Raw genomic sequence first — 26,529 nt, 5'->3', positions numbered from 1 at the left:
TATTCCCCTCCTCTCTCTCTCTCTCTCTCTCTCTCTCTCTCTCTCTCTCTCTCTCTCTCTCTCTCTCTCTCTCTCTCTCTCTCTCTCTCTCTCTCTCTCTCTCTCTACAGACACACACACACAAAAGAAAGAAGGCTGAAAATAAGTTAGAAGTCAATACTACCTAATCCTTGCTTTATGTTGTTATGTGACTTTTGTATCTAAGTTCAGTGTACTCCTAGAGATTCTGGGAATAGAGATGATGTGACTTTTGTAACTAAGTTTAGTGTACTCCTAGAGATTTTGGGAATAAGACATAAGTAATTACCATCTAATCCATGGTTTGTGTTGTTATGTGACCTTTGTAGCTAGGTCAAAAATAAATCCTACAATAGGGAAAGATGCCCCTACTATTCCATTCAAATATTTGGCTTCTTTCTCACCATCACCATTTTTCCTTCATAGAGAGTTCAAATTAAAACCAATGATGCTATTTCACTCCTCTAGTGACCCCTCTAAGATCACCATTCTTGGAAATATTTATAATTGTTAGATATCTTGTTAATAGGGGCAACTTATGGCTATATTAGTTTGTGTTCAATATCCTAGTTACTTTTGATTATTTTCATAGGTAATGGGGGACATTGCTTTAGGCTAGAATGTTCTAAAATTGTCTTCCTAGTTTATGTTGTTATGTGATTGTTGTATTTGGGTTCCAGGTGTAGACACCTAAATCCTTTAGAAAATAAAGTATTTTTATTTTTTGAAAAAATTCCTAATGACATCATCATTTATTAATTAATTATTTATTTATTTAATTAATTTATTTTTATACCATTAAATCCCTTTATCTTAATTAAAAATATTTAAGGAATCCCTCCCAAAAATGTTTAAATCTTATTTAAACATTATTTCCTTATTTATTAATTATTTAATTAATAAATTGACCAAAAGACCCAAAATAAATAAAAAAATTATTTTTTGCCCAAAACTTGGCCAATTTCCTTAAGACCACTAACCTCTTCCAAAATCTTCTAATCCTTATTTAATTTTGATTAAAGGCTAATTCCATCATTTCCTACCCCTAATCCCAACTCAAAATATTTAATTAAGAAGATGTCTTCTAGAAGATGTCTTTAAACCTAATCCTAATCCCCTCCTAACTTTGTTACATTCCCTAAACATGGGTTAAGACTTACTAACCCAAGCCAAAGTTAACAAATATCTCCTCCTTCACCCACCCTCATTAAATGCCATCCACTTGCCTATCCCTAAGGTAATCCTAAACCAGCCTAATCCATCCTCTAATCATTTGCACAATCCTAAGCAAGCTTAAAACCTTCCTAATAAAGCCCAAGTAAAAATTCCTCTCATCTTCCTCAAAATATCCCAACTGTAAAACTTTATGAAGCCCACTAGGCCATAAATGACTCTTCCAAGCCCTTTCATTGCTCTTACAAGCCATTATGAGGGTCTTTATGAAGATTTTATCCCCTGAGCCTCCTTTGTTGACTCATCCTTCCCCTTTCCTCCATCCTCTCACCCTATTACATGTGTCACTCCCTTATTGGCTGTAAGGAAGCATAATCCATGTGCTCTCCTCTCATGCAATCTGAGCCTTTCATAAGCTTTTTCCCATCCTTGCATCCTAGCCCTTGATCCCTCAAGCCCTTTGCCTATTTAAGGAATCCTCTCCCAAGCCATTTTAACACAATCCATGAAGTAAAGTCATAGTGCCATTTTAAGAAGCCATTTTACATTAAAACCATACACTCACACCCAAATTCCAACTCCATTTGAAGCATAATCTTGAGCATACATCCTATCTATTTAGACAAAGCCATTCAAAAAGAGAGCTTCTCATTGAGAGAGCCCATTAATGGCTCATATTCTCAATTGACAGCTCATCTTAGTCTATCTTGAAGTTTATGAAAAAAATTTAGTTTGTAGAAGCTTTATTTAAATTTGGTTTCTATTAGCATACTAACATTGCTCATATACATTTTAGCACGCCCGGTGGGACCCAGCATGGGTCATCTTCATTAGCTTTTTTAGTCAAGTTTTGTATTTCATTTGCTAATTTTGGCTAATTTTTCTTGTTTTTGTGATTGTTAGGATTGTATAAATTGGTTTTTTAGGTCCACATGAGCATGAAGAAGGCAAAGAAACTCATAGTGTATCTCATAGTGTTTGCAGATTTTTCAAGCTTATAGGTGGACAAAGCACTTGGAATTCTTCTTCCTCTTCTTGTCTATATTCTTCTTATTCCATCTACTTATTCTTCTTCTTCTTGTGGGAGATCTTGGCCAATTTTTTTTAAGGAAGCAAAATCATACACACATCTTTTTAGTGCTTAAAATGAACCCCCAAATCATACTTAAATCCATTAAAAACTAAAAATTTTCCAAAAAAAAAAAAATCTTGTAACAAGTGAAACTAAACCAATCCAATCATTTGCATCCTTGCAACATCAAGGTTTTAGATGCATTCATGTACAGTTAGGAACACTTCATTTATGGCAATTTAAAAAGAACTTCAATTTTCCATTTCAAAAGGCTCAAAATCAACACTAAGTGCACACTAAAATCTAAATCAAACTCAAAGCATCAATCAAGGATAAAATGAACCTCATTTGTAAATATTTTAAAGTTCTTTTAAAAATCTCATGAAAACTAAGAGTCGTAAATGGTTGCCAAAATTGTCCTAAAAGCTTTGTTATTTGTTCCAAACAAATGTCTTCTTGCAAAATCTTGAATGTTTCTTAGGTTTTCCATGCATCAAAACAATCTAGGAATATCATTTTTGGAATTAAAACATGCAAACTAGAACAAAAAATCTTGAATGAAGACCAAAGTCCAAAGAAGTCATTTTCACTTTTGAGTAAAAAACAATCTTGAATGATCTAAGGTTAAAACAAAGCACTTCAAAGTTCTTAAAACAACACATAAAATCTCAATCTTGAATGCTCAAAGGAAAAAACTTGAATATTTAATCACTTGTCTTTGAATGCATGTTGCTAAAATCACTCTTGAGTGCCATGGATTAAAATCAAGTTTTTTTTTTTTATGAATGCATGATTAAAACAAAAAATCCAATCTTGAATGCAAAAGATCAATTAATCATTACAATATCTCACACTTCATCTTTTGGGCCATAAAAAGAATCTACACTATAGAAACTTTCTAAGTTATAAAAACAAATAAAGACACTTTGAGTGAATTTGTTGTTGGACTCACCTTCTTTAATCACCCATCATTCTAACTATTGGTTGCAATATCAGCACCATATATGGGGATGGGTCTATCTAAGAAGGTGTTAAGTGCTCCACAAAAATAAAACTCCACTCACTTGAGTTTTTATTGGTTTTTCAAAGTTAGAACATTTCATGAATGAACATTAGTCTCGCTAACACTTCATTTGGGCATAAAAACTGAACAAATTTTGACATGGAGGGCCTCTGGGCGTGCGCTTGAAATTGAGTTTTACACATCTTTATTTTGGGCTTAAAACAAACTCACACTCAATCTTGAATGCGTTAAAGAAAAATCAATCGATACATGACGTGGAGGGCCTCCGGGTGCTCGAGTTTACTTTTCTTGACCCTAAATCTTCTTGGTGTATTCATTCTTCGATCGATTTTACTTTTGTTAATGCTTCAAGTTGGAATTGAACATTTTCATCGTAAACATGTGTGTTTGCAAGGTCTAGATCAGAAAAACTTAAGTGTCAGTTGTAAAAGAATTCTGTATTTTAGCCCAAGATCATCCAAGTCTTCTCTCCCCTTGTCATCTTTCAAGGCTATCTTGGGTGCATAGGATTAGGATCCAAAATCTTGTTTAAATTTTAGGAGGCTTGCTTGGGGATTTCATCACCCCTTGGGATGACCTCAACTCCAACGTTGTGGTGGAGTATAAAGATCAGGAGGTGAATCCAAAGACACCTCTCTTGGGATCAAGATTGTCACTCGGGCTAAGCCTCAAGGAACTTTATACCCTTGAGAAGTGAATGAGGAGAAGTGGGTTACTACTCTTATTGGCTGTGTGACATCTTTTTGTTTTCATCTAGGGATTTGGGCCTCATGTACCTTGGGTATATTGAGGACTCCCTAGCTAAACCACCTGTCAGCCTTGCAAACAACCATCTAGGGTGTTAATGTGTTTGAAGTGACTGATCGAAACATTTGTAAAACATACACACTCCTTGGTGAAAGTATCACATTTTGAGAATCAAAAAATTTTATCTGGTTGTTCCTATCTATTGGTTGATTTTTTACTTGTTGAATGAATGTTTTCCAAACTTGGTCAATCCTAGCTTAGGGCATACTTAGCATAGTCACTGCCTATTCTAGAAGTTGAATGAGTTGAAGTAAAATAACCAAAATCTCTTTAAGCCAAGAAAATTTGGGAATTTATGTTAGAACAACCCAAACCCAAATAGAAGTTTCACAAAGCCAAACTCAAGACATCTTAGGCATACCAAGAAATTGCAGCTAAGAAAAAGGAAGTAACACCAAGCCCTCGAATTGCCAAACTCCATAAAGCAGAAAACAAAGCTGTTGATTAAGCCCTTCAAGATGCCTAGTTAGATCGCACTATCAAATTTAGCAAGCATCCATGAGTTAACCCTGCTTATGCCTTACCAACTAGGCATGATTTCTATGATTAGGCCCCCTTGTTCCTCCACATCTTCTTACATAAGCTCCACTTTAGGGTCATCCTTGCAAGTAAGCCAGCCACCCTTAGTCATCCCCTTAAGAATTTTAGCTCACCCATCTCATTTAGATCTTTGCCTTAGAACCAAACCAAACCCCTCAAACCTAGCTAGCATCCCAAAAGCCTAAACTTCACATCCAAGCCTTCAAAATTGTTGTCACCTTGCCAAAAGTCTTCCATTCATACCATCTTGAAAATCCACCAGCCTCACCAAGGTTATCCCTTTGATAGAGCTTTGTCTAGGGTAATCTAGCTTTGTCACTTGTCATCCCTCATTACCTTGAGCTAAGGGTTGGGATCCATAAGTGGTCAATCTCGTGTTCTTCCTAAAGGATCATTAGTCTATTCTTAAGTTGACACAATCACCACCAAGCTTGCACATAGGAAAGCAGACCTTTCATGATTTGGTGACACATCTTTGAAGTTAGAATCCCCAACCCAATCCTCCTTAGGTTTGTCATATAGCTTTGCCACAACCTAGGAAATTATTTGCATAGAAAAGCCTTCCCCCTTTGCATCCATTAGCATTGTTGCATCTCATCCCTAGGAACATTTTCATGTCACCCGTCACTCGCTTAGCCAAGAAGAAGAAGGAAACAATGGAGCCCTATCATTTGGATCAAACAACATCGCTCCCCTTGAGCACTCAACCATCCTTCAGCCCAGAGAACACTATACCATCACCTACTGACATTGAAGCTTTCATGAACCAACCAGGAAATGTAGTATGGTGAATGCCATTATACACAAGAACAAAGAAACAATCATGGCTAACTTTCAAAGGGACAATATAGGAGCCTTCAACTTTGGAAGACCTCCTCCCTTATCAAATCTATCTCACCCATTGTTTGGGCAGCTACCACCACCCATAGGCTCTTTTGATTTAGATTATCCTCAATATGTGCCAAAAGAAGAGCCTCAAACCAATCCTTTTGATCCAACAGACCCAAACATACCATCCTCCACCCAAGTTGAAATCTCCATTCCACAAGCCAATCTAGTCACCACCACTCCACCCTTGGTTCATACCTTGCCACTCCAAACTATCTTTGCCCCAAAAACCTCACCATTAACTCCCTTCACTATTGTTGTTTCTGCTCTCCAATCCAGCCTTCCAAATCCGCCCATCTCCCAAATTAGTGGTAGCATCTTTGGCCAACCTCAGCTATATACAATAGGGATGCCACCCATGGGACCAAGTAATCAACCTTTCATCACACCCAACTTGTTTACCTTAGCTTAGAACACAATTCCATCATTTTCACTAGGTCCTTGGAGCTCAGTGCCATCAACCAAAAATCCACAAGCTACTACCCTCACTCCACAAAGCTATCAAACCCCACAAGGTACTACTAATTTTTTGCTAAGCTCTCAAGTGACCCAAGCTCCTGCCACCACTCTACCAATCTTTCAAATCCAGCCACCAAGCTATCAAACCCCATCAACTGCATTCCCAAGCTTTCAATTCCCACCACCTCCACCACCAACTAATCCATTACCTCCTATTACCAACTATTTTTCTATGCCACTTCTAGGAGGTAATCCACCACCCCTGCCAGCCACCAATTATTTGAAGATACCTTCCCAAATGGGGGCACAACCCACATATATTGGTCAAACTCATCAAATCCAAAGTCACATTCCACAAGCTCCCTGATCCTTTCCCCAAGCTTCACAACCATCTTATACCTTACCTCCACAAAGCAATCCATTTATCCCACAACCAGCTTATGTTCCTCAATCCCAACCTCAAATCCAATATCAGCAACAAGCCTCACAACACATGCAACAATATGTGCCACCTCCACCTCAACAACCCATCATCCACCATTCAGTTGCCCAAGCAATGTACAATCCCTATCAGCAAGTCCCCCAATGCCATCCCTATTCAATAGCCCCATCTAGCACATACCAACATCAGAGTGCTCCTACATTGGGGCAACCCCGACCATCATCCATCAATTCAGAATGGGAAGAAATGAAGACAACTCTGAAAGCCATCCAAGAAGGGAAATGATCTGAAGACATTCAAGTTTGAGACTGTGTGTACTTATCGATTTGATAGAGCCATTACTATGACTCCATTTCCCAAACACTTTGAGATACCCAAGTTTGACAAATTTAGAGGAAAAGGAGACCCTGTCACACATATCAAAGAATTTTACATGCACTGCTAAGAAGTGGCATATGGTGATGTCTTCCTCTTGCGTCTCTTTCCCAAAAGCTTGGCTGAACCAGCTTTTGAATGGTTTTATAGAATCCCATATGGCACAACTAAAAACTCTGTTGAATTGTCTTAAGCATTTGTAGCCCAATATGCCCATCTTTTTGAAATAGAGCTCTCAGTAGTTGATGTTGTCCACACTAAGAAAAAAGGTGGAGAAAGCCTTCCCGAATATTTGCAAAGATGGCAAACCCTTACCACCTGCAATTATTACACCTTGCTAGAATGCCATTTAGTGAAAATGTTTATTGATAATGCCCATCCTAGCTTGGCTCACCATATGAAATGTTTATTGATAATGCCCATCCCTTGAAATATCAATGCTACTAATTTTTGTAATCTCATTGGACACCTATCCTCCTCATATGCCCTATCATACAAACCCACTGACATACCTGTGGTCAAGCCAGATCAGACTCTTTCACTTCGCATAGCCATCATGGTATCCAACTTCACCGTAAAAAGAGTAATGATAGATAATGGATCAGCCTTGAATATTTGCACCCTAAAATTCATAAAACAAGCTGGGTATACTGAGGCAGATATCATCAGTGAGGTTATCACCATCAAAGCTTATGAAAACTTGGAAAGAACCATATAAGGAACTATTTTGCTGCCAATCAAGGTTGGGCTAGTCATCCAAGAAACATTCTGCCATGTTATTGATGTAAACCTACCATTTAACATCCTCCTTGGTCGCCGATGGATTCATTCCATCCACTTACCATCAGTGCATCAAATTTATGCATCAACGCACTGAGGTAACCATCCATGCCGATCCAAAACCCTTTGCTTACTGCAATGTGGTTGAAGCTTCATATACAAACCATTGCCCTAGAATTGATATCGGCATAGCCATTGCTAGCTCATCCCACACTTGTAATGAGCCAGAAACCATCCTCGCCTCCACCATATCTACCATAAAGATCAATAACAAAGGCTGTGGAGAGTATAGTTTGTCAGATGCATTTGTTGTCAGGGCACTCCCACTTGATCCACATGCCCATGGACGACCAACATATCAAAAAGCTAAGGAGATTCCACCTCCTCGATACAAACAGTTTGGCCCAACAAATTTTATATCCTCGAAAGTCTCTCTTCATGAGGAGCTCACTCTAGATGTCAACAATTGGTTACATAAGGATGCACCTCCAAGAAATCAAGCACACCTTGATCACTTTAGCCAAAATTATCCCCAATAACATAAGCTCATTACTGACAAATGGAACTATCAAGGTGGTGGTCTAGGACTAGAGGAAAGAGGCATGCAGTGCCCCATCGAAGCACACAAGTGGGAATCAAAGTCAAGTCTTGGCTTTGGCATACCCACAACTAGGGGCAAAAATGACAATGGTCACACTTTTTCAAACATTCACCATGAACTTGTCAAAATTGAAGACATTCCTAAGGAAGTTGAAAAGAGAGCCTACAATGATATCCCAAACCAAATCTTCCTCTGAGACTCTGTTCTCCAAGAACTATCCATCCATTTCATTGACTTACCACTCGCCCATCGACAACTCATAGATTGGGACCAACCAAGCATCATACACATTGATGAATTCACATAAGAGGAAGCACTTCTGAGATTCATGGGAGCCAAAACTCCCCACAAGCAAACAAAGCCAGATTCTGCCTATATCTATAAGCTAGATCCCAAGGGGTATTTTGGAGAAAATCCCCAACCTAGTTTCAATACACCCAAAACTAGAACTAAGGTGAATCTGGAACTAGCTAAGGCAGCAAAGAGAACACCTTAGCAAGAAAATCTAGAGTCACAAGAAGAACATGAGGATTTAGCATTGCCTCCTCAAAATATTCGACCAAAGATGTCTTCTATTCTAATTAAGGATACTAGAGAAGTCAACATCGGTTCTTCAGAGATCCCCAGACTTGTTCACATTGTTGCATCCCTATAACAAGACCAAGTTGACCTCCTCTTTGAGGTCTTAAGAGAGAATATTGGCCAATTTGCATGGTCATATCAAGACATGCCAGGACTTGATCCAAAGCTTGTAGTTCATCATCTTGCAGTCGATCCAAAGATCAAGCCTGTCAGACAAAAGCTTAGAAAAATGCACCCCAAGGTGGCATTACTGGTGAAAGCTAAATTAGAAAGAATATTAGCTACTAAGGTTATCCAACCTATTGACTACTCAGAGTGGATCTCCAACATGCTCCCCATTACTAAGCGTCTCGGTGACATCAAAACCTACACTGATTTCAGAGATCTTAACAAAGCTTGTCCAAAAGATGATTTTCCCTTACCCAACATAGATATGATTGTAGACCTTATAGCTGGACATGAAATTTTGTCCCTCATGGATGGATTTTTTGGGTATAATCAAATCAAGATTGCAGAAGAGGATCAGCATAAGACAACATTCACTAACCCTTGGGGAACCTTTTGCTACAACATGATGCCTTTTGGCCTAAAGAATGTTGGGGCTACCTATCAAAGAGCTATGACAACCATTTTCCATAATCTTATCCATAGCATTTTGGAGGATTATGTGGATGATATCTTGGTTAAATCTCACACCTTCATGGATCATCTTGCTGACCCGGAGAAAGTCTTTGATAGGATAGCCAAATATCATCTCATGCTGAATCCCAAGAAATGTGTCTTTGGGGTCACATCCGGCAAGCTTCTAGGCTTTATAGTTTCTAAACGAGGTATAGAGATTGACCCCGAGAAGGTAAAGGCTATCTTAGACATGCCTCCTCCCTAGACACTGCGACAGCTTCACACTCTACAGGGAAAGCTTCAATCTATTCGACACTTCATCTCCTAGCTTGCAGATAAGTGTACACCATTTGTACATTTATTGAAGAAAGATGAAAAAGTCAAGTGGGATCCTTTATGTCAATGTAGCTTCGATCATCTCAAGTAGTATCTCATCAATCCCCCTATCTTGGTTCCACTAGTTCCTGGTCATCCCTTGATCTTGTACATATTAGCAATGCCTACTACTCTAGGGGCACTTCTAGCACAACTTGATGACTAAAGCAGAGAAAGAGTCGTCTACTACATTAGTAGAACCCTAGTTGGTTATGAACTCAATTATAATCCTATGGAAAAAGCTTGTTTGGCAGTTGTTTTCTCAACTCAAAAGCTTCACCACTAGATGCTAAGTCATACCATCCAACTAGTCTCCAAGATCGACCCTCTAGAGTATATGCTCTCTAGAATAGCACTTATAGGCCGTTTGGCCAAATGGGTTATGCTCGTTAGCGAATTTGACATCCAATATATGGATAGAAAGACAATCAATGGGCAAGCTATAGCAGATCACCTAGCTGATGCACCTCTAGTAGATACATATCCTTTGATCACAGAATTTCTAGATGAACATATCTATCTAATTGAAGAACATCCCCCATGGAAGCTTTATTTTGATGGCTCATATACATCTCATGGATCAAGGGTAGTAATATTGTTGGTCACACCTCAAGGAGATTACATTCCAAAAGCCTTCAAGCTACAATTCCCTAGCACCGACAATATAGTTGAATATGAGGCTCTCATAGTAGGATTAAAGATAGCTATAGAATGGAACATCACTAAGTTACAAATCTTTGGCGATTCTCAGCTCATCATCAAGCAAGCCCTAAATGAATATCAAACCAAAGATGAAAAGATATTACCCTATAAAGAGCTAGTTGATCAGCTAAACCAACATTTTACAAAGCTCCAATTTACACAAGTGCCTCAAATGCAGAATAAAGCAGCAGACAATATGGCTACTATCGGCTCCCTCTTGGAAATTCCCCAAGCAGTTATGCAGTATGAGTTTTTAGTCGAACAACTCCTCACACCTGCCTATTCGAATGATGACTCAAACCATGTTTGTATCTTGGTTGGTCCCCAATCCCCTTGGTACCATGAGATTCACACTTACCTTAAATATGGTATCATCTCCCATCACCTCACACGTACCCAATGCAAAAACCTCATCTGAAAATCATCCCGATATATTATCATAGCCAATACCCTATATCGTCAGGGTTATCATGATACTCTCTCTCAATGTTTAGATGAAAATGAGGCCACGATGGTGTTAAAAGAAGTACACTCTAGACTTTGTGGTGCCCACACGAGTGGTATTGTCCTCACATGACAAATCCTTAGAGCAGGCTACTATTGGCCTACCATTGAAGAAGACTCCTATGACTTTGTCAATAAGTGTCTCCCATGTCAACAACACACAAATCTTGTGCACACTCCAGCATAGGATCTATAGCCTGTTGCACCACCTTGGTCTTTGGCTTGTTGGGGCCTTGATCTAGTTGGAACTATCACACCTCTCTCATCTGATGGACATAAATGGATAATAATAGCTACAGACTATTTCACTAAGTGGGTAGAAGCAGTCCCCCTAGTCTCAGCTATAGGAGTTTAGGTCTCCAAGTTCATCTTGTACCACATTGTTTACCGCTTCGGCATCCCATCCACCATCTTCACCAACCATGAAGTTAACTTTGAAAATCTCAACATAGAAGAATTGTGTAATTCCCTTTGCATCCATCACCACTTTTCTAGCCCATATTTCCCACAAGGTAACGGCCAGGCAGAGGCAACTAATAAAACCCTCCTCAAAATCCTAAAGAAAGTTGTTAATGATTCTGGCCACGATTGGTACCTACAAATTAATCCTACCCTATGGGATTATCAAACTTCCTTCTGTACATCCATAGGCACAACTCCATACTCCCTAGCCTATGGTGTAGAAGTGGTACTACCTATAGAGGTTGAACTTCCCTCCTTGCTCATATCTTTGCAAGGGCAAATATCAGATGAAGAATACAAAGTAGCCAGACTCACCCAACTAGATCTCTTAGATGAGAAGTGACAACAAGCCTATGATCATCTCACAGTCTACCAAACTTGTCTCAAAAGGAATTTCAACAAGAAGGTACTTCCATGACACTTTTAGCCGAGCGACATGGTCCTCAAAGAAAACATGAAAGTCCAAGCAAATCGAGAAAAGAAAGGTAAGTTTGAACCTACATGGCTTGATCCTTATGTTGTCACTGCTTCCTTTGGCTTCAGAGCCTATCAGCTATAAAGAGAAAAAAATGTAAAGAGAAATAAGTGCCAAATGGTGAAAACTTGGCAATTCAAGCACCTTGGATAGGTACCTTGGTGGAAACCTGGTAATTCAGGTGCATTGTGTACTAAGACTAATCCATTATCTATCACTATCCTATCCCTCATCCATCCACTCACCATCCCATAAAATACCTACTTGTTCCCATGGTGTTCCAACCAAATATCTAACATCTAATGAAGCTTGTTAATATGTCTTGTACAGCTTGTAAATCTTGTATCATAGCTTGTATGTCCAAATCTTGTCTAAAGCTTGTACCATATTCTAGCTTGTATTATATGCCAAATCTTGTATCCTAGCTTGTATCCTATCACATGCACACAAAGAATCTCATTTTCCTTAAACTTTTCGCAAACCATCTACCTATCCGCCTATCAACTATTGCAGAAATCCCACCCTTCATGAACATTTCCATCTCACAAAAAACAAAACATGAACAACCTTGTACATTTGTAACATATCTTGGTCCGTCAACTTGTACATCCTCTTTAGCTTAGTACCATTGTATCTATCCAGCTTTTGTGTCTGTTTCTGCTTGATCAACATCTTGCACACATCGCACAACCCTTGGTTAGCTATTCCAATACATCCTTTAGCTAGATCTCCTATCACCAAAGTGTTATCCTTCTTAGTTTAGCTTGCCAGACACATCAGTCATCCAAAATCCATAAGCTTAGGTGCTCTCCGATAGATCCTTGCAGGATATAGCTTTCCACATGTTTGATCTTGGTCCTTCAGTACCTCATCCTACCCATCTCATTGGCAAATGGTTCTCTTTTGGATTTTCTCTTTCTTTTGATTTGGAATCTTCCCTTTTGGGTGTTGAAATATCTTTTCCAAGAAATCTCCTTGTTCCCTCCTCAAGGTTTCCATGATCTTCCATATCATGGTATACTACGAATGGGGCAATTTGAGCATAAGGTCTTGATCAGGTCTTTTGTTTGTTTTTCTTTTCTGCTTGTGGGTTACCCACTGTCGGTTCCATGCTTCTTCCTTTGGGATTCATGTGTCATGCTAGGGAAATCCTTGCGTGTTTATTTTGAGTCAGTCTATCAGTCCTTTGGACAATTGGTGAAAAGGCCCTGATGTTATTGGTAACCTTGGCAATTAACCAACAGTCCTATAGCAAATCTAGTGCTCAACTACATGGTGGTACTTCTCTTTGAAGTATCCCCCTGCTCAAAAAAGCTTCAATGGTTTCCCTTCATCTCCATTATCCCCCATCCATATTCAGCATCTCTCTCCTACCCTAGCTTATGCATCAGTATCTCTTTGAATCAATCTACACTTTTAGCTTTAGGGATCCACAATCTTAGTCTTAGGGATCCACCAATCCAATCAATCCACTGAGCCTCATCTTTCGAGCTCCACAATCCTAGTCCTAAGGATCTCCAAAACCCATCTTCCACCAATCAGACTCTTTGAAATTCTGTTGCATCAACTTTATCATCCCATCATCCATCTCCCTATCTTGGATTCCTTTTTATAGCACTTTGCTCCTTCATCCTCTGCAATCCTTGAGATCTTAAGCTTGCTTCCTCTTGTGCCTATGATTCTCCCTTTATCATTCTCTCGTAGTGAGAGTTTGAGCTAACTAAACCTCTTCTCTTAAGCCAATCTAAGTCTCCTTGCTCATCTCAAATTCTTGTACTTTTCAAGAAGCCATTGAGCCTCACTTTCTCTCCCTACTACTTTCTTGAGGGGGCATCTCCCAGTCCATTCTCTCCTCTTCTGCTCTAGCCTTGGGCATCTTATTTTCTTATCTTTAAAGCCATGCCACTTGTGGCATCACATCAAAGAGGGGGAAAATGTAGACACCTAAATCTTTTAAAAAATAAAGTATTTTTATTTTCTGAAAAAATTCCTAATGACATCATCATTAATTAATTAATTAATTATTTTATTTATTTATTTATTTTTATGCCATTAAATCCCTTTATCTTAATTAAAAATATTTGATTAAGGAATCCCTCCCAAAAATGTTTAAAACTTATTTAAACATTATTTCTTTATTTATTAATTATTTAATTAATAAATTCACCAAAAAACCCAAAATAAATAAAAAATTTATTTCTTGTCGAAAACTTGGCCAATTTCCTTAAGACCACTAACCTCTTCCAAAATCTTCTAATCCTTCTTTAATTTTGATTAAAGGCTAATCCCATCATTTCTTACCCCTAATCCCAACTCAAAATATTTAATTAAGATTAAATATTAATCCTCATGTTTATTAAAAAAGTTTTAATAAATATCTCCTCATCCCAAACCCTTGAAATAAATAAAATTTTATTTATTTCCTAAAAATCTAATTTATCCTCATCCTAAGAAGTTCTAAACTCTTCTAGAAAGTCTTCATCCTCATCTTAGGAAGTTCTAGACTATTCTAGAAAGTCTTTATCCTCATCCAAAGTCTAGACTCTTCTAGAAGATATCTTTAAACCTAATCCTAATGTCCTCCTAACCTTGTCACATTCCCTAAACATGGGTTAATACTTACTAACCCAAGCCAAAATTAACAAATATCTCCTCCTTCACCCACCTCATTAAATGCCATCCACTTGCCTATCCCTAAGCTAATCCTAAACCATCCTAATCCGTCCTCTAATCATTTGCAGAATCCTAAGCAAGGTTAAAACTTTCCTAATCAAACCCAAGTCAAAATTCCTCTCATCTCCCTCCAAATATCCCAACCATAAAACTTTATGAAGCCCACTAGGCCATAAATGACTCTTTCAAGCCCTTTCATTGCTCTTACAAGCCATTATGAGGGTCTTTATGAAGATTTTATCCCTTGAGCCTCATTTGTTGACTCATCCCTCCCCTTTCCTCCATCCTCTCACCCTATGAAATGTGTCACTCCCTTATTGGTTGCAAGGAAGCACAATCCATGTGCTCTCCTCTCATGCAATCTTAGCCTTCCATAAGCTTTTTCCCATCCTTGCATCCTAGCCCTTTGCCTATTTAAGGAATCCTCTCCCAAGCCATTTTAAAACAATCGATGAAGTAAAGTCATAATGCCATTTTAAGAAGCAATTTTAAATCAAAACCATACACTCACACCCAAATTCCAACTCCATTTGAAGCCCTTTTTAAAGCATAAGCTTGAGCATACATCCTATCTATTTAGCCAAAGCCACTCAACAAGAGAGCTTCTCATTGAGAGAGCCCATTAATGGCACATATTCTCAATGGAGAGCTCATCTTACTCTATCTTGAAGTTTATGAATTTTGTTTAGTTTGTAGAAGCTTTATTTAAATTTGGTTTCTATTAGCATACTAACATTTCTCATATACACCAGGTACTCCCCTTGCCATCTAAGTATAAAGAAAAAAAAAATTCTAAATTCATTTTGATTTTTATCTTCTATAGTTTTTCATGTTTTGATTTTTTTTTTGTAGAGTTGCATAATTTGATGTATTTTTCTTTTGATGTATGGGTCTATAGTAGTCATGAGGTTGATTTATAATATTCTTAATTTTGTTTTGGTTTGGTTTCATCTTTTTTTGATATTATTTAAAATATTATAAATCATAAATAAAATATATGTTGATGTTGATGTCGATGTTGAAGCCAATGTCACCTTTTATAAATAAATTGGATGTCAAAATGCGACAGTTCAACATCAATGACAAAAAAATGGTATCTGTGTTTAGAATTTGAAGGTGATGTAAACTAATGAAATGTGTAGAATTGGATGAATTATATATGTATAATTTTTTTTATGTTTTTTTGAGTAATTATTTATTCATTTTTTTAAATTTTCAAGTCCCTTTTTTAAATATTAAAAATATAGAGCATAGTTCCCATCAAATAAGTATATGCAAAGCTCTTTTTTTTGTTTTGATTTGAAAATATCTTATAGATGGCATGTATAGCTAGGGAAAAAAAAGAGAAATACTTATTTTTTATGTATATTTTATTTGTTATAAGTAGTCAAGCTCGACCTTATCAGAATCCAACATGTTTTTCCTCTTGTCAAAACTTCCCTATCAAATCTATAGATTCTTGAAAACAAATTACATATCCATGAAGAGGACTCTCTCCTCTAGAGATAAATAATTTTTAAAAAAATTTTTTGATATGATTTACCAATTTTTAACCTTTTTAAGGGACTATCTTCTAAAATGTTAAAATATCAACTTTTAACATTTTGAAAGTATAATCTATTATAACTAATAAAAAAACTAAAAAACTTATATAACGATGATATTGAATTTGAGATATATAAAAGGGTATTTTTAATTTTTGAAAAAAAATATTTTTTTAGAGAAATGAGATTTGACCAAAACAATTTTTGGTATCCTTAACAATGATACAGATCTATGCTTTTATTTATGATTTCAATGAGAGTACCTTTGCATAATTTTTTTTTTTTTGAAAATCTCTCTTAGAAACTTTACTATATCATCTAATTGAAATGCAAATTAGTATTATACTTTTGTTCATTCTCACTACAATTAGATTATGTTTTGAGGTATATGGATAGCAGCCAAGAGAGACAGGTGGCTAATCCTAGAGTACAAAAAGGTTAAAAGATCAGCTGGAGGTTACCTCCCTATCATCTAACTAATACCAATTTCATACTTTAAAAAAAAAATGATCTAGAACAACCCTAACAACATCAATCCTACTGTGATAAAAAAGATAAATAGAAAAAGTATTCCAATAGTAAAATAACATACTACTACAAATAGTCCAACAATTAAATTTATACAAATAACAAAAAACTTGTAGGGCATCAAGTTAAGAATAAATGATATCATTATAGAAAAACAAAAAATAGCCAACATGGCTAACTACCCTCATTTTTATTGAGTTCTTCAACATCGTGTGCCTCAGGCCCATTCTTGTCCACAATCACCCGCTCTTCCATAATAGGTTTGTCCATGAGGGTCTTCATCTAGTCCTTTTCTAGGAAGTCATAGATGGAGTACAAAGTCTTGGTCTCCTTCCCCAGGTCCTTCACATCCTTATTCACTTATAGAAATTAGAGGGTTATTAGCACAAAATGCATCACTTTAGTGGAGAACACAACCAAGGTTTCAAATCTTTGACAAATGCCAATATGATTATCTAGCCTTGCAATGGTTTTGTTTATGGCTATGCTTTCCTTTTTTTCCATGCTTTATATTTAGTTTATGTTAAACATAAAAAATGTCATTAAAATTATACCTATTTACCTCATTTACATATTTATATTAAAAACTTATTTATACACACATGGTTTCTATCAAAACTACACATAATTTATTTTGATAGAAACTAAATAGTTTATATTGGAATTTTTATAAAACTTTCTATTGAGAATATGATTACAAAAGTTGGTTGTTGCATGATTTTGGAGGAATTTCTTCCTCTAAAATAGTGTAACCAACTATTGTTGGTTCAACCATTGTTATTACTTTATAATTGGGTGAATTTGTACTTGAGATTTAAACTAATTAATAAAAAATTCATAATGTGACCCAACATGAAGGAACCTTTGAGGAATGGAAATTATATGTCTAATTATTTATGTGTACTTGATGTGTATGTATATATTTCTTCCACATTATTATAATCTTGTGTTGTTTAAACTTCAAAAACAATAGTTCAATAAACATTGTAAGATGTTAGGTTTATTTCTCTTGGGGTTCTCAAGTGGGGCATTAGATTCCACCATGACCTCTTTAGTTATTCTTATTTTCAAACTTCTTGTTGAGATTTTTCTCAACACTTTGGAAAAATTGATATGCCTCTTCAATATTGTTCATCTAGAAAAAACTCAATTCCTCTTGAATACTTGGCCTCAACCGATTGAGGTAACAAGGAACTTTCTCCTTGTTAGCTTCTACATGAAATTTTTTTGAAGAGAACTCAATAGAACTCCTTTGTATACTCCTAAAGAAAATCCCTCTTGCTTCAAAATTTACATTTTCTTGAGGAAATTACAGTCATATTCTAAAAGAATGAATTGTCACTTCAATTTAGCTATCATTATGTCTCATCTTTTTATTTTTTCCTACCTTCTTTTTTTTTGCTCCAACAAAATTTACTGTGACTAGATATTTGCATAACCCTTTAGTTTGGCTTTTGCAAACTTACCCCTATCAACATCCTCAATATCTTCATATGCAAAGTATTCCTACAATTCATTGATCCAATCAATAAAATCCTTTGGGTTAAGACTTCATAAAAATGTGGGAACCTCAAACTTAGGTCTTTTCTAAACTTAGAGATGACCCTAAAAATCCTCTCTTATTTTGGCTTTAGAATTGCCTCTTATTAAACATTTTCATCATCATCATCATCTTCTTCTTCTTCTTCTCCTTCATCATCACTTTCATATCTTAAGAAAAGATTTATTTATCTATAAATTTTTACTTTCAATGCTTGCATTTGTCTCTAGAGGGCTCTAACACCCTCAGGTGTAACACCTACAACTCTTCCACTACACTCTTTTCATGGAGTCATTTTTGCAGTTTCATTGAAACCCTATTCCAAATTGCCTTGCAATTGGAAATATGTTTATATGTGCAGCCCAATTCATGGTCTTGGTGCAAATTACCTCATAGTCAGCTATTTTTTTACAAACTCAAGAACTCCTTCTTCAATACCACCTAATGAAGGGTGATCCCCTTAATACCATAGACACATAACATAAATCAAGATATACAACAATTTGTGAGAATAAATATGCGCTTCTTATTATCACTACAAATGCAGAATTAATTTTTTTTAAATAATATGTAAAGTTAGATGGGTTCCTTCCATTCAATAAATTGTAACATAGAGCTTGAACTATCATGAAGAAATTTCCTAGACAATCTATGGGCCTTTATTATATACATTATTTTATTCTTCGTGGAAGTTTATAGACATCAAACCCTAGACATTGAGGATGACCAAACCTAAAAATACATATAGAGCTAGCTCAGTAAACTTATTACATTTATTTTAGAGATTTCAATTGGCCCAAATTTAGAAGACCATAACTTACGAATCATTGTTTTGATTGGCTATTATAATCCCATTATGAAATTGTTGTCTTCTTATCTATGGGGAAAGACTTCTAAAATGTCTAATTGACCCCATTTCAGAGCCCATATAGGGCCTATAAGGTCTTCAAAACTTAGCTTGAAGTTTGTCTTACCAAAATTATCCAGTAACTTTACAAATACTCATGATATGACATTAAGTTGCAACTACAAAACTAATATATCCAAGAGGAACATTCACCTCTCAAATTTGGACATACCAAGATCATATGACTAACTTAGTAAGTAGAAAGCCTCAAAAAACAAATCTACACTAAGATAACTCTTATTTAAGAAGCCAAAAGGAAATATTTCTCAGTGATGAAAAATTGCTCTTACACCTAGGATGCTCCTACATCAATTTGAAATATAGATTGCTGATTAAGAGTATTTTTTGGATCCATATCAAATAAGAGAACAAAAATATCCCAAACTCACCAAAATAATTCTTTCTTAGAATCTTTCCTTGAAACTCAATAGCTTAATGTTTTTGACATTATTATTTGAATTCATTACTTTTGTCCATTCAAAGTTTAATGTGATAATATATGGTATTCTATAATAAATATTATATATATGTATCTATCTGACTTCTTGATATTGTTTAAGTTTTATCTCATATTTAACTTGTTGAAGGAATTTAAATTGTTTAGATTTAATTTATGCTCTTTCTAAGATATTAATAATTTTTATAGGGATAAAAGGGGTCATGGGACTTTACGATGCATTTTAATCCATTTGATTACATTAAGTTTTCTTAGAGGTCATAAGATCCATGACTACATTGATAATGTGATCTAATGGGTTATATATGGTCATTAGACATGCTATATTCCTTTTTTAAGGGTATGAAGATCTCTAATGATATACATAATTCAATCAAATGTGCAAAAAGTGGTCATAAGGTACCCTATGATCCCTTTCAACCCACTTAATGATATTATAAGTGCTTAGGGATCCTAGGACCACTAATGACACAAATAATTTGATTGAATGGGTCAAAAGGGTTCTTGTGGTAAATTATGACCACTTTTGGCCTATTTGATTGAATTAACACGTCTGACTCATTTGATGATATTTTTTCCTTGGGAGACCTAGGACCTCTGACTACATAACCTATTGGAGTTTTAAAACTACTAAGCAATAGAGAGCCTCAATACCAAAAGGGTAATACGTATGCAACCTAAGGATTAACTATTTCCTATTTTCAATTACACATGCAAACCATTTGGATCCAACATTAACAAAACCAGGAATGGTTTCCTTCTCTTTAGGCTCTGTAATCTTACCAGGGTGGGTATACCTAAGGGATGACTCAATCTAACTATTAGTGTATGGATATTATCTTAGTTTCATTTTTATTCTCATCCCCAATCCAAAAAAACATAGTTAATTATAATATTTTAAATAGAATACATCCCATATAACAGATTTGGTCATAAAGTCTTCTATAGATCTGCAAGTATTCTTTGCAAAAGTGGCTAACTAAGGCTAGAATATTTCATGCAAACAAGTATTTACCAACTTTGAAGATCTTCAGGAAATAAAAGTAAAATTGATGGTAAATTTTGCATTTGATGCCCATTTATGATCTATTTCTCTTCCAACTAAATCAATTTGACTAGTGTGTAATGCAATAGGGTTCAGAGTCTACTAAAAATCTATAGATCTAATTTGTTCCATTACAACAAATTTTATTAGTAGTTCTTACTGGAATCCATCATTCAAAACATCCTTCTCATTACTACAACAACATTATCAAATTCATCAAATCATTTACTCAATTCATTGAGCTAATAGCAATGATGAAAAGGATTGCATTCAATTGCACAAGTTTTTACTCATACAACATTGAGATAACTAAGTGACCAAAAGGAGAAAAAATTCAAAAAGAACTGATATGAAGACAACTCAGAATTTGTATTCATTTTCTTTGAAAATTGTGTATATTTTGTAGTAAACTCAGAATGACCATAGGAAGAAACATAGAGATCATTTTGTATTAATGTATTCCCATAAACTTAAAAAGAAAATACATCATAAATCTTGTTCAAATTACTTGGACAAAAAACAAACTAAGTATGACTACAAAAATTAGAAATTGGACCATCACATTGCCTTGAAAACTCATTTATATTGATATGAGTTGCAACAAGAAAAGGAAAAATATGATTGACAGGTGTCCTACAAAAAGATTCTTACATACACCTATCACAAGAAGATAGAATGTGAATAACAGAAAGACTGATACATTGAAAATTCTTTTTTGGGTCGCTTTCTGTTATTTCTCCTATAAAGACAAAAAGCACTATGATCAAATTCTTTTATCATTCTAGTTCCTCGGGGTAGGTGGCCATCAAATGTGAAAGTTATGAGTCATCTCTTGCAACCTGACGATTATCTTTGTCTTTATCATCAATAGTAGGGGTGACTTCAATTTTTGTACATTATTCTTGCTCATCATCTCCTACTGTCTTCTCTATAGAATTTTTTTTTTCTTTCCACTCATTGTAGGTAGTGTCATCCAGCCAATCAAAACTCAGGACCTCTCTTTGTATAGTTATTAAGGAATTTGAGATTACCTCCATATCCACAAGATGTTTCCTAATGGTTTTGTAGAACAACTACACCTTTAGGGTATGTGCAGGATCATGGTGTACCAAACTATGGCCTTAAGTGGCAGCGAAAAACCAACAAATCAGGGTTATGTCAACTTGACACATAATTTTAAAGTGGTTCTAGAATTTATATCAAAAAGTTGTAAGAAAATAATCTGTAGAAAATTCAATCTAGTTTTTAAACTACAAGGCCTTATCTAGAGAGAAAATTATTTGATTGGTCAAAAGTTTGGATTTTAATGCAGTACTACAAAAATTTCAGGGCAAAAATAAAAAGTAGGTGTATGTTTGACCACCTTAATCGTAATCAAATGATAATATTTTTAAATATAATTTTAGATATAAAAATTAGACTCATGTCTGGATGTGACGCATATTTTTGGCAATTTTTATTCCAAATAAATAATTAATTATGAATTTTCTACTATAATATTTTTAGAATTAAAAAACTCCTGTGTCTGACCACCTTAACTAGTTCAAAAAAAATCAAAATTAAGTTTTTTTTTTTTTTTCCCTCTTATACTAGTCAAAGCATAGAATGTGACGCATCTTTTGGATTTCACAAATCTTATACGGTTTGAAAGTTATAGCTATTTTTCAACCAGTATGTCAATCAGCACTTTGTAGCTAAATCCATTAGAAAATAAGTAATAATTACTTACTGAACTCGTAATTTGAAAAAACTTACATTTATGAAAAGCTAAGAACATTCTTAAGAAACCCTTTTCATTACATCAAATTTTGGTTAAAAAAAGTCATCAGCTACATGCTTGAAGTAAAAAACACATAAGAACATGTTAAAAACACATTTTCAGGATGTTTTAAAGATGACCATATAAGGTTCCTATTGAAAGATATAGTAGGAATTATAAAGGTATTAATTGTTTTCATTTAGTATTAGGATGGGTGGGAAAAAAGTGGGAATAGATTTTGAAATTCTTTGAGGCATTTCAGAACTACATATTTTTCAGATCGCCACTTTTTGGCACACCATGATCCTGCACATACCCTTTACCAAATCTTCATTTTTCATTTCCCATAAAAGATGGCTTGTTTCATTTATAACTTTATTCATTCTTTCACAAAATATCCCATCTAGCTCCTTCTTCCATTCTTCCTTTTCCTTCACTTTCTCAATTGTATTTAAAGCACAAGGGAATAAATCAAATTTCTTTGTAAAATACTTGGAAAAACAAATAGTTAATCTTCTTTGGAAGGAATCTTGTTTATCATCAAAACCTTGTAATTTATTTAATAGATCAAAAATCTTTTCTATTTTATGACAAGTTAGCTGGATAACAAATATACACATAGTAGTGATATCTTCATTTCCTTTTCTCCATTTTTGTACAATGGGTCTGAATACAGCTTCATTTCATTTTAACGTATCCCTGATAGCTACAATCCTTGCTAGTAAATCAAAAAATGATGGCCATTCAATTCTATCTACTAAATACATTATACCCTACCTCAATTTTTCTTCATCTTGATTATTAAGTTCTACATTCAGTTCATATAACTTATTTTTTTCCTCTTCAAAAATCCTTTGCAGTATAGAACTGAGGCCTTTCAAGGGTATCTAGCATCTCAATAATTGATGTTGATTTAAAAGGCTCAACTAGTGGCCATGGGGGGTATGCAATCCTCGGTTTACTGGATTCTCCTAATTTTCTTTTCCCGAGAATCTCCTCAATTTCAATCACTTTATTTTCTAATGACTGTATTTGCATATACCTCTCCTAATATGCTTTTAGAACTTCTTCAAACCTAACATTTAGTTGGGAAAATCTATCTTCTACTTTGCTAGACACCACACTACCAAATTTTAGCATTTTTGATGCCATTCCCACTATTTGTTTACTACACACTTCACTAGCCCTAAACACTATCAATGCACTAATATACTCTACAGTAGAAATCTCATGCATTCTAGTATTGTTAATTTTTTCCATAGACCAAATAACAAGGGCTTGGTGGTCATCACTAAACATGACTCCTCTATGAGCCTATAATATCTCTTCCCTAGTCCTTAATTGAACATCATTTTTTTTATATATTGAGTAAAAAACAATGCCATTCACTATATCCCATTCTGGCAGAAGGAGGACTCCTGATTATTTAACTATCTGCCTCCCAGCTTCGATTGTAAATTGAGAAAATTCATTCAAAAATTTAGACTTTACCTCTTCCTTAATAACAGAGTCAAGTTTGTCTAGCTATTCTACCTTTATCTTCTCACAAGTTTTCTCAAAATTTCCCATATTTAATCTCCACAAAAATTAAGAAAAAGCCCTATATTTTACAAAATTCTCATCATTAATAAACTTCTTTGAAGCCTGGACAAATATGGGATCAATCTCTTTACCTTGATAATCAGCTATAGTGAGATCCAATGAAGGTGCAACTAGTTCTTGAAGCTCTCCATCTGTGCATCTGTGAAAGTGACAATTACATCTCCCTCTCCACAACCTTGTCTAAGCTTCTCCCTTGGAGATGTTTCATCATCAATTCTAGTTGGGGACTGGCTTGGGGAATATTGCTCCACTTAAGAAGAAGACCCTTGCTCTAATCATTATCTTTTTGGAGCACTAGGTACATATGGGCTTCCTCAGTCTGGTCTCTACTAAAGAGGAACCTATTGCACATTCTAGATCATCACATATCCTACCCTTTTCTACAAGGTATATATGCCAGGGGCCACTTCATTTCTCCTGTTGATCCTCCTTTGCACCTCTGCAACCTTGCCTAGATATGTGTCAACATACATGACCTTCTTCTCATTCATAGTTTGGATAATCACAGCAAAATTATTCATTAATGCTTGCATCTTGGCTCCCCAATATTTTTAATCTTTCAATGGGTCATAATGGGGGTCAAAAGCATTAATAAATTTGAGGGTCTTTTTGAATACTATCCATTTCTCCTTTCTTAGTTCTTGTTCTTGCAAAGTAAAAAAAATTCTATTCACATCCTCTGGATAGTAAACTTGTTGCACCATGCAAGAAGGTTTCATCCTTTCTCTCTTAAGAGGTCATGGAATCCTTCAGGATCAATAAATTTGGCATGAGATTCTGCCATGTTATATCTATCTAGAAACAAATTTAGGTGCTTCCACCCTTTTCTCCCAAAGATAAAATCATGTACCATAGTAACAATTGGAAAAAAGGTACCCTTCTTAGGAAACTCCCTCTCATTTATAGTGCCTATTTTTCATAACAACTCAACTATTCCTATCTTCAAGGGCACATGAAATGGAAACACATGTGGCTTCCCCAAAAAACCATATACTCTTATTACAGTTGAAAAATTATAAGGGATTGTATCCCCCTAATTATGACTAAACAATAGTCCTTTTGCATGGTCCTTAAGTCTGACCAATTCTAACAATGCTTGTGGAATTTTGGGGCTATCCCCTTTCAAAAGTAATCTAAGCTTTGATGCAAAGTATCTATCAAATCTTAGATAACTAGCATTTGTAGCCTCTAATGTCATATCCACACTCCAAGGCTACACTGGATTCCTTTCTCCATCCCTGGTTATTTCCAACTCCATACCCTTGGAGAAAAAGGTAAATCCTTTATACAAGCATACATACATAAGAAATGAATACCAATAGAACAATTTATCCACTTTTCCTCGTGCTATCCCCACCAAACCATTGTGAATTTCTTTCACAAGAAAAGTAGCAAAATCTAGAATAGTGCTCATCCTAAATTGAAGGTTTTGAGCCATAACAAGGATGATAGTAGTAATCATAGACAAAGTACCAATTTTAGCAGCATGTTCTTGCAATGGTCCTATCCTTAAGTAAATCCTTTGTGCATCAAACCTAGATTGAAGGTCATCTAGATCAATCATTTCATGCATGGCATAGTTAGGGTTGAGGTTGAAAACCTCAGTAATTAGTCCAGGGTAGACCCAAAAAAGATTCACTCTTGCATGATTCTTTACCCACCCTATAATTGGATCACATTTTTTGGCTAAATCCATCAACAAATAACTATCAAAGAAAATAGTTGGAACTATTAATTTCCCAATATCAAAATCCCAAACATTTCTCATAGGGGTATCCAATTTTTGTTGTAAAAACCACTTCTTAAACAACTCCAAATCCCCCATGAAAACTTGGGCATCTCTTACGCAATTTTCTTTATCATAGAAACCTTTTGGTATAGTTACCCTAGGGTGTTTTGGAATGTTCTCCCTCCCCTTATTTATTTCATGTATTGAATAAGGGAATTGTCCAAAAAAATCATCATGTACAGAATGTTTTAGATAATATTTTTTCCTAGTGAATTCTTTTTGGGGAGGCATTTAAATAAAACCTAGAAATTATATAACAATAGATACTTGATTTTCAAATATGCACAGAGTACTTACTTGCTAAAATTTTTGCTTCTACACTATGTGATTTCCTCTACAACTTACTGGATCACTAGATAAAAGCTCTATGTCATGGATCTGAATATTTTGTATGGGCTAATATTCTTTCTACACTTTGGTGATTCATTAATGGTGAGATCATGAGTTCTTTTCATGTACTGAAATCACATGAATGAACTCTACACCATATTTACTCACAGTAACTGTTACCTCCTAATTACACCTAGATTTGAATCCTATCCATAGATTTTCATTAGATTGGATTAGTTTAAAAAAGAAACAAGCTTTATGGCTTTAAAAACAAGGCCAAATGTCGCAATATTGTTTACCCACATTCCTTAAATTTCTTGCACCTTAGAATCGGGAAGCATAACTTGTTGATCAAGATAAGATCAATGATCCGACCGATTTACAATTGAACAAAGTCTAGTCAGCTATGCTGACCAATAGGAAGCCTTTATATGATTTTGTACCTCTAACAACTT

Source organism: Cupressus sempervirens, chromosome 9 (assembly GCF_028749045.1).
Source record: "Cupressus sempervirens isolate cs-2001-9-10 chromosome 9, ASM2874904v1, whole genome shotgun sequence".
NCBI lineage: Eukaryota > Viridiplantae > Streptophyta > Pinopsida > Cupressales > Cupressaceae > Cupressus > Cupressus sempervirens.
This window is presented reverse-complemented; position numbering follows the sequence as displayed.